Consider the following 13,775-nt stretch of genomic DNA (forward strand, 5'->3'; position numbering starts at 1 on the left):
TTTGACAACGCGAGCGAGGCGCTAGAGAGCAATCGTTTGAATGTAATATGAAATTGAATCACAAGATGGGAGAAAAAAATTACACAGTGCCCGTTTAAGGTTATTTCCTTTCATCAAATGGAACAAATGATAACATCCACTAATGACCCTTTAATTTGCACATATTCAAGCTGGTTTCTATGTTAGTATTATTTGATATTAATAGTGCTTCCATTGTAGGTCTTGAAGAACTCTGAATCTTCCTCACGTAGGTAGACAGGAAGTGCACGAAGCGCCAAAGTGCGTTTCACGTTGACACCATGTTCCTCCTTGATAAACAAATCAAAGGTAATAATAATTTTAGAAATATTTCCCCACATGTTCACTGCAGTCTAGGCCCTACCGACAACATTCCATAGAATTACAGGAAACTAATCAAACTGTTCATAAACATATCACTTGACTAATAATAATTATAGATTTTATTGGTTAATATAAAACATGTTTTTTACTGTAATTTTGAGTCGCCTCTCTGATTTAGTTTAGTGCAACTCTGAAATGAAATGAATGAAATGTTTGCACAAAAAGTGATTACTGTTTTGATAATGGCTATGCTAGACATACCTGGAGATCATAAGTTCCAAGGATCTTCCATATCGCCACTGCTGTCTTGTGTTACGCCCCAGTCTAGGGGTGCCTAGGGCCTAACATGAATGAGCCCCCGTCTTCCCCAACTCCCATATAGCCACAACCCAAATCACAATTTGGGTATAAGGAAAGATTTATTTATACAAATTATTAAATAAACCTATAGATATATAATATAAACTTCAGGGCAGACCAATGCCAAAATAACATAAAACAATCCTATCTAGAAAGTAAGAAAATAGCCCTAAGAAAACAAACTACAAATCTTACCTCCCTATCTAAGTAATACAAGAGAAAACACCGTAAACAGAACTGGTGTGGTAGAAATTAATGAGTATATTCTATGGTAAACCATGATTAGTATAAAGTCTTTTATCTTTAATGGTGGAACACAGGAATGTGCAAGAAGCTGCGGGGTCAAGCCATGTTGACCTTGGGTCATCTTGGGTCATCTTGGCTACGGGGTTAATCCATGCAGACCTCAGACTGGGGCTTTGTTGATAACATGCTGAGACGAAGATTGATGTGGGCGGAAACATCCATTGGGACAGAGGAATTCTTGTATGTATGTGTGTATAAAGAGGACCTGGAATTGATGTTCGAGCAGTGACTCTATAGACCTACTCAGGCTGTTATCGTTTTTTTTTCAATTCTTGCTCCGGACCCCTCGATTTCTTTTACACTCTCTCTCTTAAATTAGTCTTAAGTGTTTTAAATCTCGATTAATCTTCGACACTGGCAGTCCACCCCTACTATCACACAAATTAAACTATCAACTATTATGTAACATCCAACAAGACAGAATGACAGTGTGGCCGGTTGGGAGAGGAAGAGGACGGGGAAAATGCCTGCTGCCCCCAGACGGCCGCCATCTTGGCTCCTTTTGTAGTGGTTGGTTCCCTGATGCAGCCCACCACAGGCCAGGGCTCGAACCTCGTCCACCAATCATGTCCACGTCCTGGTACACTCATCTATGCATGTCAAAATCAAAAAGAAAAAGGCACAGGGCACACAAGCACACAGCAGACCGAACAAAAGAATGACCACAGTCATAACCCCCCCCACACCCAAGAATCAAACATACCCCTAAATGTTTGCTTCCTGATCTGAGGAACACCTAGACATAGCGTCTGCTATTACATTTTCTGTACCCTTCTTGGGAAAAATTTGCAGATTAAAATCCTGCAGGAGAAGAGACCAGCGCATAAGCCGCTGGTTAGAATTGCGCATATGTGCTAGGAATACTAATGGGTTGTGATCTGTGTACACTTGGACAGGCTGCGAAGTAGATCCGAGATAAACCTAAAAATACTGCAAGGCAGCAGGAGGGCGAGAGCTTCCTTCTCGATAGTGCTATAATTAAGCTGATGTTTATTAAACTTTCTTGAGAAGTAACAGACCGAGTGGTCAATAGCCTGATCGTCCTCCTGCAAGAGCACAGCACCTGCGCCACACGCACTGACGTCAACCTCTAATTTGAACGATTGCGTAAAGCAGGGGGCGGCGAGGACAGGTGCGCTACTCAGTAACGCCTTGGCAGACTCGAAGGCAGCCTGGCAAGCGGGGGACCAAACAAAGGTTTTCAAAGGACTTAAGAGACCTGTGAGAGGAGCCACCACATCAGAAAAGTTTCAACAGAAACCACGATAATACCCACACATTCCAAGAAAACGGCGCAGCGCTTTCTTGGACTGTGGGACTGGAAAATCAATAATCGCCTGCACTTTTTCAGCCAACGGACGCACTTCCCCCTGACCTACCTGTTTACCCAAATAGGTAACAGTGGCCTTGCCAAATTCACATTTTGCGAGGTTTAATGTGAGGGAAGCCTCACGGAGACGGCTGAAAATGAGGAACAGTGTGTGGAGATGGTCGGACCAGGTGGAGGAGTAGGCAACTATATCATCTAAATAAGCTTTGCAATTCTTGACGCCAGATAACACGATATGCATTAAACGTTGGAAAGTAGCGGGAGCATTTCGCAGCCCGAATGGCATAACGGTATACTGTAGGAAAGTGTCGGGTGTGACGAAAGCTGATATTTCTGAGGCCCGTGGTGTTAAAGGAACTTGCCAGTAACCTTTTAACAGGTCCAGCTTTGTCACATATTTGGCGGAGCCTACGCAATCTATGCAATCCTCCATCCTGGGGAGCGGAAAAGAGTCGGGTTTAGTAACTGAATTTACTTTTCTATAATCGTTACAGAAACGAGGGGTGTTGTCGGGTTTCGGAACCAAAACACAGGGTGAGCTCCACGCACTAGTACTGGGAACAGCTAATCCATGCTCAACCAGATAACTCACCTCCTGCTGCATCATAGCCCTTTTAGTCGGGTTTACTCTATATGCGTGTTGCTTAATTGGTTTGTGGCCCTCCACGTCAATGTCATGATATAGGACAGACGTTTGACTGGGATGATCAGAGAAAAGCAACAGGTTATCCTCAATAAAATGAATAATATCCGCACGGGCTGAGGCAGACAGATGGGACGAAAACCCCTCCAAGCAACTCAGTATTTCTGAATTTCTCAAACGAGCGGCCGGCATCAAACCACTTTTCTCTGCCATCCCATCATCAGCAAGATTGTACTGAGGAGGAGCAGCGGACACGGACATCACGGGCGCAGCAGGAGATGGCGGGGAATCACTCACTCTGGAAAAGCAAAGTTTAAGCATATTAATATGGCAGACTCTGGATTTTCTTTTCCGATCTGGAGTTTGAACAACAGTCTGTCTCACTAATTTTTCTCTCCACCGTGTATGGACCTGAAAACCGAGACTACAAGCTGGATCCAGGTAACGGAAGCAGCACCAAAACTTTTTCACCTGGTTGGAAAACACGGAGAACAGACTTTTCGTCATAACGATGTTTCATTTTAGTCTGACTTTTTGCCAAGTTATCGCGGGCTAACTGACACACATAGTTGAGCCGCTCACGAAAAGAACTGACATAATCCAGCACGTTGTGCTCAGTTTTTGGTGACTCTGATAGCCATTTTTCTTTGAGGAGCCGAAGGGGACCGCGCACAGTATGGCCGAAGACTAAATCACAAGGACTGAAACCCAAAGACTCCTGCAGAGTTTCACGCACGGCAAACAACAGAAGAGGGAGGCCCTCATCCCACTCTCTGTTAGACTCGAGGCAGTATTTGCTCATCATGGACTTTAATGTTTGGTGGAACCTCTCAAGTGCGCCTTGGGACTCGGGCTGGGATGGTACGGGCTGGATGTAACATGTTTAACTTGTAGCTCTCTCATTACCTGTGAAAACAGTTTGGACATAAAATTTGTGCCCTGATCACTCTGTATAGTTTTTGGCAAACCAAAAGTTGTAAAGAATTTAGTGAGAGCTTTCACAACTGGTTTGGCTCTGATAGTGTGCAGTGGGATGGCCTCAGGGTACCGCGTTGCAGTGCACATCACCGTCAAGATGTATTGATGTCCGGATTTAGTTTTTGGTAACGGACCCACACAATCCACCAACACTCGTTCAAACGGCTCCCCAAACACCGGGATTGGGTTGCAGGGGGGCCGGAGGAACCGGTTGATTGGGCTTTCCCACAACTTGACATGTGTGACAGGTGCGGCAATACTTCACTATGTCTGTTTTCAACCCGGGCCAAAAGAAATTGCGCAACACACGATGGTACGTCTTCTTAACACCAAGGTGGCCAGCTAAGCTGGAGTGATGTGCGAGACTCAAAATTTGCGCTCGATAGTCTGTTGGCACAACCACCTGATTAACAACGCGTATCTCACTGGAGCCGGGACTCCACGGTCTCATCAAGACACCGTTGTCCAGAAAAAACACACAGGGTTTGCTGTCTTCCTCGGCGGCTACAACAGAGGACAGACACGAAGTTAGGGACGGATCATTTCTCTGAGCATCAATCAATATATCTTGGGTCACATGTAAACTCAGGTCCTTGTCAGCAGGAAAGAGATCAGACTCATCGACACACGTTACCTTTTCACACTCAGTAGCGGGAAACACTGAAGAGGGCTCACCCTCATCTAATGTAGCCATAAATTATTCACATAAATCCACAATTTCACCCAATTTACGAGCCTGTGCGCACGTATCTGGCACACAGGAAACAAGTTTGGCACAGACACAGCAGAAGATACAGAAGCGGGGCAGCAAACAGACGCAACCGAAATGGGACCATTAATTACTTCGGGGCAGAGGAAACACCTTTCCTCCGGCCAAATCGTTACCCAAAATAAACGAGATGCCATCAATCGGAAACCGTGGAAGCACGGCAACTTTCACATGTCCCGACACGAGCGGTGAATGTAAATGGATCATGTGAAGTGGGGCATTAACTGCACTCATTTTAATTCCCCACACTAGCAGATCAGAAAAACACGAAGTGTCGTTTGAGAGTGGCAGGACACTAGCCAGCAGGAATGAATGATAGGTGGCTGTATCTCGGAGAATGGTTACCGGCACTTTATCAGATTCCTCGCCGGTTACCGAAACAAACCCGTGAGAAACGAACGGCTTGAAACGAGGGTCAACCTCCACGTCTACCTCTGGTTCAGGTAACAACTCTGTGGGTTTTAGAGGCGGGGACGCGGTGTTTATGAAACCCACACCTGCGGGAGGTTTAGGATTTCTGTATTGTCCTTTTTTTCTAAGAGCCGGACAAACAGCGATCAAATGGCCTAGCTCATGGCAATAAAAACACTCACTGCTGTGACCCGCAGCTGGTGAGGTGCTTTTACGCATCAGCTTTGGCGATCTATTTCTACGCTCAGGCATATGTGAAACACAAGGTGCCGGCATAGAAAAAACGCTTTTGTGAGTTAGAATGAATTCAGCCAGCACAGCTGCTTTTGTCACCGATGACTCTTTTTGTTCATTCAAATAGACAACAATTCGTTCCGGCAAACACTTTTTAAATTCCTCGAGCAGAATGAGCTCTCTCATTTCCGCCAAAGTTTTAACATTACACGCCTGGCACCATTTGTCAAACAAAACGCTCTTGTCACGCACAAACTCAACATATGTCTGGTTAGCAGTTTTCTCACTATTTCAATTTTTGTCTATATGCTACGGGGACCATAGCATATAGTCTTTTTAAAGACTTTATAATCCAGACTATCCTCAATAGACAGACTGGCACAGACTTCTTGAGCTTTCCCCACTAGTTTACACTGGAGAAGAAGGGACCAGAAATCTTTGGGCCAACTCAGGGCGGCAGCTATCCGCTCGAAAGCGCTGAAATACGAGTCAACCTCAGACTCACGAAATGGAGGAACTAAAGCAATGTGCAAGTAAGTAAGTAAGTAAGACTAATATCAAAAACAGGAACAGAAACATAGCTGCGGCCAACAGGAGACAACGGGGTGGAGGCCACATGGGCTCCTTTTTCAAGCTCGAGAGCCCTGATACGCAGATGCATGGCTTAAACCTCTAGCTGCTTATTTCTGGCCACTACCTCCTTTACTTGGAGGGCTATGCGTGTTCATGGTACCCATGAGAGGATCCGTGACCGGCCCAAGCTCCACACCAGAAGCAAACATGCCCGCAGCTTCCGCCACTTTCACCTCTGCCATCGGCGCGTCACTCGCCGTGTCACCCGCAGCAGCATCAGCCGCAGCTGATTTGGGTAGGACGCCCTGCTCCACCAACTCTGCAAATAGCAACTGTTTGAGCTCTGCTTTCTTGGCACTGTATTGCACCTGCACATTATAACAATTTGACACAATCAAAAGATCTGCTTTTCTGCATTTCTCAAGTTTAGCAAAAGACGGACTGACCCGAACTTTCCCGGAAACGAGGCGCGACAAGATCCCGGACGAGCCCCCAATTCATGTTACGCCCCAGTCTAGGGGTGCCTAGGGCCTAGCGTGAATGAGCCCCCGTCTTCCCCAACTCCCAAATAGCCACAAACCAAATTGGGTATAAGGAAAGATTTATTTATACAAATTATTAAATAAACCTATAGATATATAATATAAACTTCAGGGCGGACCAAGGCCAAAATAACAAATAAAACAATCCTATCTAGAAAGTAAGAAAATAGCCCTAAGAAAACAAACTACAAATCGTACCTCCCTATCTAAGTAAAACAAGAGAAAACACCGTAAACAGAACTGGCAGTCCACCCCTACTATCACACAAATTAAACTATCAACTATTATGTAACATCCAACAAGACAGAACGACAGTGTGGCCGGTTGGGAGAGGAAGAGGGCGGGGAAAATGCCTGCTGCCCCCAGACTGCCGCCATCTTGGCTACTTTTGTAGTGGTTGGTTCCCGGATGCAGCCAACCACAGGCCAGGGCTCAAACCTCGTCAACCAATCATGTCCACGTCCTGGCACACTCATCTATGCATGTCAAAATCAAAAAGAAAAAGGCACAGGGCACACAAGCACACAGCAGACCGAACAAAAGAATGACCACAGTCATAACACTTGCCTGTCCGTAACGCCTTCTGTCTGTAGAAGTTGATCAGTTGTGAAGTATGTCGGACCAGCTCAGAGTAGAATGTGTTCCGTAGGTTCACATTAGTTATGCGGTGGAACTCTGCACACACCTGCAGACACACAAAAACATAGAAATGTTTACAGAATTACTATCTACTTATATCCAGCATCTGTGATCGTTGTGCAGCTCCTGGCCTACACTGAAATAAATCACACATTAAAACACACACATTCAAGCATGTAGGGCCCTATCTTGCATCCGGCGCAATTGACTTAATCACTGGCGCATGTGTCATTGCTAGTTTGCAACTGGCGCAGAGCGTTTTTTTCCCTTTTGCGCCACGCGTCGGTAAATTAGGGAATGATCTTGCTCCCCAAAGGGCGGCTCGCGAAAGGAGGAGGCGTGTTCTGCCGCACACGTTCCCTGGTGCTATCTTGCAGTTTCAGAAACCACTTGCGCCACAAACCAGGAAATAGCTGGTTTAAAGTCAGTGGCGCGTTGTTCAGATGCTATTTTAAGGGCACATGCATAATGTTGCTTGTGCACCTCGCGCATACACTTTGCTTCTCTCATCTATAGTGTTGGGCAAAATAACCTGCTGAGCACATCACATGTACATTATAAATATAGCTAACTCCCACCCTAGCTTGAGGAGCACAACACATGGCAGTCACGTTACAATATAGTCAATTTTTAACACATAACACACACATGAGAACATGGTCAGGTGAAGGCCAGAACCAAGGCCCCATCTCTCCTCCCGGCAAATGGTAAACACTCAGACAATGCACCGTTTCATCCTCAGAACGGGAGGGCCACAAGCAGGAGACTCTGTGAGACTCTCCCCCGTCAGGAAGAACACAAGAAGATACATGCATACACTAGGGCCTGGGAGGCAAGGTCAACCAAAGACACACAGAACCATACACATCTCAAACGCACACACCTCATCGAGAGGAAGATACAGCATAAGAGTGTATCACACAGGAACTCATCCCCTTCTTCTGCAGCAGACCTTCCACGGAGGCGAAGCTCTGGACGAACCATCAGCGCTGATTAGGGACTTAGACATATTCGATCTCTCACGCTTTATGACTCTGTATAACCGTTGCCACTTTACTTAATAAATCCAAGGTCCTCGTGCCGATAGACTTTATTACCTCTCCGTCTCATTTCATCTGGTCCAGTAACTAGACAGACCGTTTTTCCCAACAATAGCCACACATTCTTGGTAAATTATTTGGGAAAGAACAGCTGATACAGCGGTAATAAGTTGTACATATACTTTTAAATCAATGCATCTGCAAACACCTTACAGCAAACACATATTTTCTTGACACAGACATCGTGTACATGCCCATAACTTTTAGGATTGATGAGTATTTGATCGTGAGAAAACATTGTTTTACCGCGAGTAAGTGTTAAAACAAATGAATGAATGCGGGCACGTGTGTGTGTGTACGTGTAACACGCACACACGCGCGGGCACGTGTGTGTGCGTCCATCTGTTTAAACACACGCAAACTAAACACGTAACGCATAATACAGTCCATGGCAATGTATATTAACGGGGAGACACATGCACATTAGGAACACAAGTCGATAACGATAATGCATACAATACTGATGAGAAACAATGTTTATAATGTATTGCGTATATCATTAAATAGAACCACAGTTACCGCATATCATTTGCCGAAATTTATTTGAGGAAATATTTGAGTATTTCTGAAGTTCTGGAAGAAAACCTTATTCCATATGTATTAGGCCATATTATTTGGCCATAAACTGAGCCATTTGTAGTTGGAAATTCATGTGCATCTGTCTCATCAGAGTCTGCATACGCGCTGTCACAATATCAACTCGTCAGATTCAAATGCGCTCATGGCTCTTAAAGGGGATGGGAGCTGGCACTCTCATTGGTTTATTGCACGTTACGCCAAAACCACATCTACGGGTAATTAGGCTACTTCAGACCAACCCCTTTTAGATATGCGCCGGGCGGAAGTCATTTTTCGCGCCGGTAAACTAGCGACATCGCCGTAGAACCGCCCACAAAGCTACTTGCGCTTGGCGCTTCTCACTTGCGTTTCAGACCGTTAAAATAGGGCCCGTAGGGTGTCAATGGCTGCTGGGATTTTATAACAAAAGTATGAGGATGTTACCTGAGACTCAATCTTTAAGGCTGGCCAGCTATCCAGTAAGTTCTTAACCAGCAGATCTCCCTTGACAATATCTTGTCGACGCAAAGCAAAGGTTGTCTGCGAGTTTTTCGATTAGTAAGTGATTTTTCTCTGTCTTTTCAACTTCTTATTCGATCTGTATTTTCATCTGTTGAAGAGTAGACCAGTTCTCTCCTTTGGGAAAGTTAGGAAGGAAGTTTACTTCAGAATGGCGGGCACGTTTTATGTTGGAATGCGGGTGCTCATGTTGCCCCCTTGACCTAGCGGTAGCCAAGAGGGTATGTTGGCACAAATCCTGTGGTCTATTGTTGAACAAACAAGAGACACGAAACAAAGCTTCAGTTAGTCTTGCTCGCAGGATTTGCCTCTGCCATTGTGTTGTCTCAAAATTCACTGCAACAATGGTGTTTCATACTCCATTTCAGGTTTTCATGAGCACAATTGGACCAACAGCCTGTGCTTCCACTTAGTCTAATGAGGCTTGAACCAAGTGTTCTCATTAAGCTTACTCCAGGACTCCATAGTCTCAGACTAACTAAGCCAAATTTATGCCATGTTCATGCAAGCCACTTAAATAGCCAGGATTAACTAGTCTGACCTAGGCCTACTCCAGTCTTGATTTAAGCCTTGTCTCCGAAACCGGGCCATTATCTCGTAGTAGCCTAAATTTGAATGCATGTTCTTGTATAATAAGCCAAGCTCAGTCAATCTGTTGCGATATCGAAATATTGTTGAAAACTTAAACAATTCAACAGAATTATGAAATAGTCGGCCTCATGTTATACGAGCAGATCTAAACCACGAGGGAAATATTCGATTCCTGACCACTTTTACAGTCTATCTATAGGTATTATGTCTATAAAGTGACGCGCTAAAGCATGATGCGTAATTGAGATTCCAAAAGCGCTCTTCTTTGTTCAGAGCCAAGGAGAGCGATCGCGGATGGGTCCGTCCTATATGCAACAAAACTTTTTACAATGCAACAAAATATTAAAGAGCATCAAGTTATTAAAATCTCTACTATGCACAGATAATATAACAGTATATTAGTCATTTTTATTAGGTAAACAGGGATTTGATAACATTTTTAATTTAAGGACCACCCACAATATGTCTGGCCCACCCACAACTGGAATCCTGACGCCGTGCCTGGTGAACGTGTCCCTGTGGTGTTAATGATCCCCTCGGCGCCGTGCGCCATCTAGTGGCTCGGTGAGTCATAGTAGCGAAAGCCGACATTATAAAATTGGATTATTCGATTATTATAGTCAAATACCACAAAAATAAAGGGGTGCCTACTTTTATATTTTTACTAATGCCCAAAAAAGGCAGATAAATACCCATTTTAAATTGTAAGCTCACCTTCCATCCATACCAACCGCTATAACTCCCTAGCTCTCTGAGACAAGGGTGTAGAGCAGACGTTCTCAATCTGTGGTACGCGTACCACTGGTGGTACGCGAGCGCCCTCTAGTGGTACGGAGTATGAACGATTTTTTGAAGCAATTTTTTGAAGTTGAAGCAACCGTTAAAAAAAAAAAGTACATGTACCCATCATATGCAATGATCTTAAACGTGCATTGACTAACTGCTGTGACGACGAGTAGGGGAAGCAAAAATTTAGCAAAATCGTCCTGTGACGAGACGTTGAAGTCTGCCTTCAGAGGCCGGACATTTCTGGACTTTTGGATGCAGCGACGCAGCGAATATCCGGCGCTTTCAGACAAGGCTGTGCGCTTTCTCATTCCACTCGCGACCAGGCTTCTCTTGGTCGCAAATAAGAGCGATGACTACTGTCATGTCATCGCTCTTAATTTATCCCAAAAAACGCAGCTGATCGGACGCATCACACGATTCGGAGGCATGCATCACATTTAAGGATTTTAAAAACTGATTCTGATACTTTTTTTTTCAGAAATGCATTCGGAAGAGAGGGGAGACTAGCGTTGCTCACGGGTTGGAATGAAAGGGAGAAAAGGGGACAGAGTTGCCTGCGGAAGCGATGTCTGAGATGCAGAGACTGCTTCACGCTACCAGTGTCAGTTTCGTACGGTGTGGAATGAGAGCTTGTGAAGGCACTATTGCGCAAGTACGCCTGCGTGCTTGCACAATAGCATACTGCCCGAGAAGGCAGTATCGCTGTCAAATCTGTCCCTGGGAAAAGTAACGTTGCTTGCGCCGAATTGAAAAAGGAAACCGCTATAATGAAATAGCGGTAATATTTCCACATTAATTGATAAAATAACAGGGGATGGGAAGGGGGGATGGCTGTTTCAGAAGGGGGATGATTTTGATCATTTTAATTCCAAAGGGGGATGCCATCCCCCCTCATCACCCCTCAACTCGAGTGCTGAGCAGGTTGGATACTGAACCAAGTCTGAGGCTAAAGCTTACCTCAATCGACCCAGACATCACACCCCTCTCACTAAGCATGATAGGCCTAATTTTCAATGTGTGCCTGAGTACATTCTCCTTCAAACCTAAACATAGTTTATATTCTGACCTTATGGCACTTACTGCAGTATTTTTTAATACTGAATACGTTTTTTTTCTATGATACAATTTACCTCACATGATTGGTTGACTGCAGTTGTTAAAATTAATATTCAGTGCTGTGAATGCTTTAATGCAGTATACTTGTTAATAACCTCACTAGATTGACTGGTATGTTATATGCCAGATGATATCCCCATTTGCTGGGTAGCATTATTGAAGCAGTTGTTCAATTGTTAGTATTATCCCGTTGCAAGTGTTTAAATACAATACATGAGTTATAGAAAGTTGGTTGCTTCAGTCAAGTAAAGTTATGTGAATAATAAATCATATTATTAATATTAATGCCTTCTGTGTAAACTATGTAGTTATAGGTCTACGCACTTTATTTTAATTCCGGTGGTACTTGGAGAGCCAAATCATTTCTAAGGTGGTACTCATGGTAAAAAGTTTGAGAACCACTGGTGTAGAGTAACCGGGGCTTCAGCTGCCTTGCCAACTTCCCTTTCATTGTGGTATGGCTTGAATCTGTGCATGGTTTCAGCCATATTTTCCAAGATGTTGTGCTTCTGTGATCTAGTCAATTTCAATGTCCTTCCAGAAGTCTCAAACACAGAATTGCCTTCTTCAAGAACATGCTCTACCTCATAAGAAAAAGTTGGCACAGGGAAATAATCGGGCCAGTTCTTTTGACGTTGAGTCAAAGGAACATGTGGGAGTATGTCTGTATCAGAACCTGCAGTTGAGGAATTATCACTTTCTGGTCTCATTACTTCCAGCGTGCCCTTCTCTGGCAATTCCTCTATGTCCACGAGTACACTAACGCCGGGATTCCACCTGACGCGTTACGGCCGCGTTAGGGCCGCATTACGGCCGTGGAACGGCTGCGACTTCTGCCCTGCGTGCATTTCCACCGGGCGCGTTACGGCATCGCAGCCTTGCGAGCCAGCCGTATTCACGCGAGATCACGCGATAGTCCTAAACCTAATGTACTCATCTTCCACTCCCAAAACTACTGCAATTAAATGCCAGGCTTTGTCCTGGCAAAATAATTTATGAAATATATCATCCTTTTTATAAGGACAATTCCTTATAAAAAGGATGATTTATTTCATAAATTATTTTATGTCGCTCCACTTTGACAATCAGTCTCTCGTCGTCCATGTTGCCGACCCTCTGAGACCCTTTGATTGATTGACTGCTGACCTGGTTCCACCGGTATGGTTGATGTGAGGTTGTGATAGGCTACATGAGCTGAGTATTGTGTTTTATTTTGAAAATTGACCGGATGCTCTATGGCTTTTTTTTTTCGCGATCTGCTCTGTTGAAAAACAGAAGTGCTACGGAATGATAGCGCTGCGAGCGGCGAGCCGCTCCTGGGCCGCTGCTGAGACGTTCCGCAGCATGCCCGGTGGAAATGGTTTCATTGATTAGAGTGGCAGCGATCAGCAGCGGTGACCGCGGCGCAGCCGTTCCGCACCCGTAACGCGGCCGTAACGCGTCCGGTGGAATCGGGCAGTTAGCTGGCCTTCGAAATCTGGGTCCACATACTGTAGGCTGAAGTCATTGTCCATTCTTGGCTTAAACTTCTCTTGCATTATGATCTTCAGCTCTTCTACTGAATTTGGTCGTGCATTTAGAGTGAGTTTCATGGCCACGTCTGTGTCCACATAGGGGAGCCATCTCCTTTTCTGTTTTAAATACATTGAAAAGGTCAATGAAATATGAGTACAGACCTACACAAAGAATTTGCGCCATAGTAGTTGGTATCCTAATAATGTATGCTATCAATGGGAATTGTAAGAAACAATTGTAATCTTGTTAGAAACTTTCAGTGTGGCAATATATATCGTTTCGCTGTTATGAGTAGTTTTCCTTGTGCATGGTAAGCTGAGAGAGGTAATGTGTCATTGAGCTCTGATTTGGTGTGAACTGCCAAATTCCCTGATGTAAGTTCATAGGATCGCAGGTGTTCAATGTACAGTGATGCATGTTCTCGGCAAAGGAAAACAATTTCATTGTTAACAAGGAGAAT

Source organism: Gadus macrocephalus, chromosome 7 (genome assembly GCF_031168955.1).
Source record: "Gadus macrocephalus chromosome 7, ASM3116895v1".
Taxonomy (NCBI): Eukaryota; Metazoa; Chordata; class Actinopteri; order Gadiformes; family Gadidae; genus Gadus; species Gadus macrocephalus.